The 1,011-nt window shown below is 48.2% G+C and overlaps 1 non-coding gene across 1 annotated transcript; it reads left to right on the forward strand.

Annotated features, from left to right (window-relative positions):
- The first annotated feature begins 326 nt into the window (after window positions 1-326).
- Window positions 327-420, forward strand: TRNAI-UAU. Its single transcript has 2 exons — window positions 327-364; window positions 385-420. It is a non-coding gene; the product is annotated as a tRNA-Ile (tRNA).
- The last annotated feature ends 591 nt before the right edge of the window (window positions 421-1,011 follow it).

Genomic DNA, 1,011 nt, shown 5'->3' on the forward strand with positions numbered 1-1,011 from the left:
TTCCACAAAAATCGTTTTCTTTCTGGAGTGAAAGCGAAGAGAAGCCGGAGTCTCTCCCCTTTCTCCTCAGCTTTTTCTCGGAGCTTCTGAAAGGAGCACCCCCATATCCCCGGAAATACTGGTGGCAAAGGGTGTGGATCATATACATGCTTCCAGGAGAGATGGAAATATCTGGATGAAAGCTTGTTTTATGCGCTAGGCCAGCCGATACGGGAGGGAAAGTCCCTTGCAGCCCAGCGCGCTCCCGCTCCGGCTTGAGGCCGTGGTGGAAAGCACGCGTCGCCCATGGCTCTGTAGAGTGCCCACGGCCGGTCCGGGGAAAGCATGCTCCAGTGGCGCAATCGGTTAGCGCGCGGTACTTATACAGCAGTATATGTGCGGGTGATGCCGAGGTTGTGAGTTCGAGCCTCACCTGGAGCATGTTTTCTTCCCTTTGTGATCTCAAGCTATTTCATTGTGATACCTTTTTCCCTTCACCTTAAAGAAAAAGCTAAAATGGTTATATTTTCCAGGGTAAGACCCAAGAGATTCCTTTGATTAAGGACGACATTTCGTAGATTTCAAATATAAGAAGAAAACGACAAACCAGGAGACAAATTGGACTCACCCAGAGGATTCTTTTCTCTTTAATCAGGAGACCTCACAGCAAAGTAGTACAGCTTCAGAGGAGCCTTCCTCATCCTTCCACCCAATCCCCCTCCCTCCTCCGCCCCTTTCAAAAAACGATTCTTGAGCTCTTTGAGGACTGAGCAAGGAAGCGGAAAAATTGGGTTATGCTCTGCGATTTCGTACAGCTGTCGCTGGGGTTCAGGGATGTACAGAAGCTGCTCCCAGGTATCTTAGCGTTGAGGTTGTTGCACTGCCACCTGTGAAACCTAAATGTGCTCTGAGTGCAGCTCTGCCGCCTACTTTACAAAAACGTGACTGGGAAACAAGAAATGCTAATTTTCCCCCAACAGTGCAACATGGGACATAGATATGTATTTCTTCCTACTTTTCTTAAAAAATAAA

Source organism: Lemur catta, chromosome 5 (genome assembly GCF_020740605.2).
Source record: "Lemur catta isolate mLemCat1 chromosome 5, mLemCat1.pri, whole genome shotgun sequence".
NCBI classification, from domain to species: domain Eukaryota; kingdom Metazoa; phylum Chordata; class Mammalia; order Primates; family Lemuridae; genus Lemur; species Lemur catta.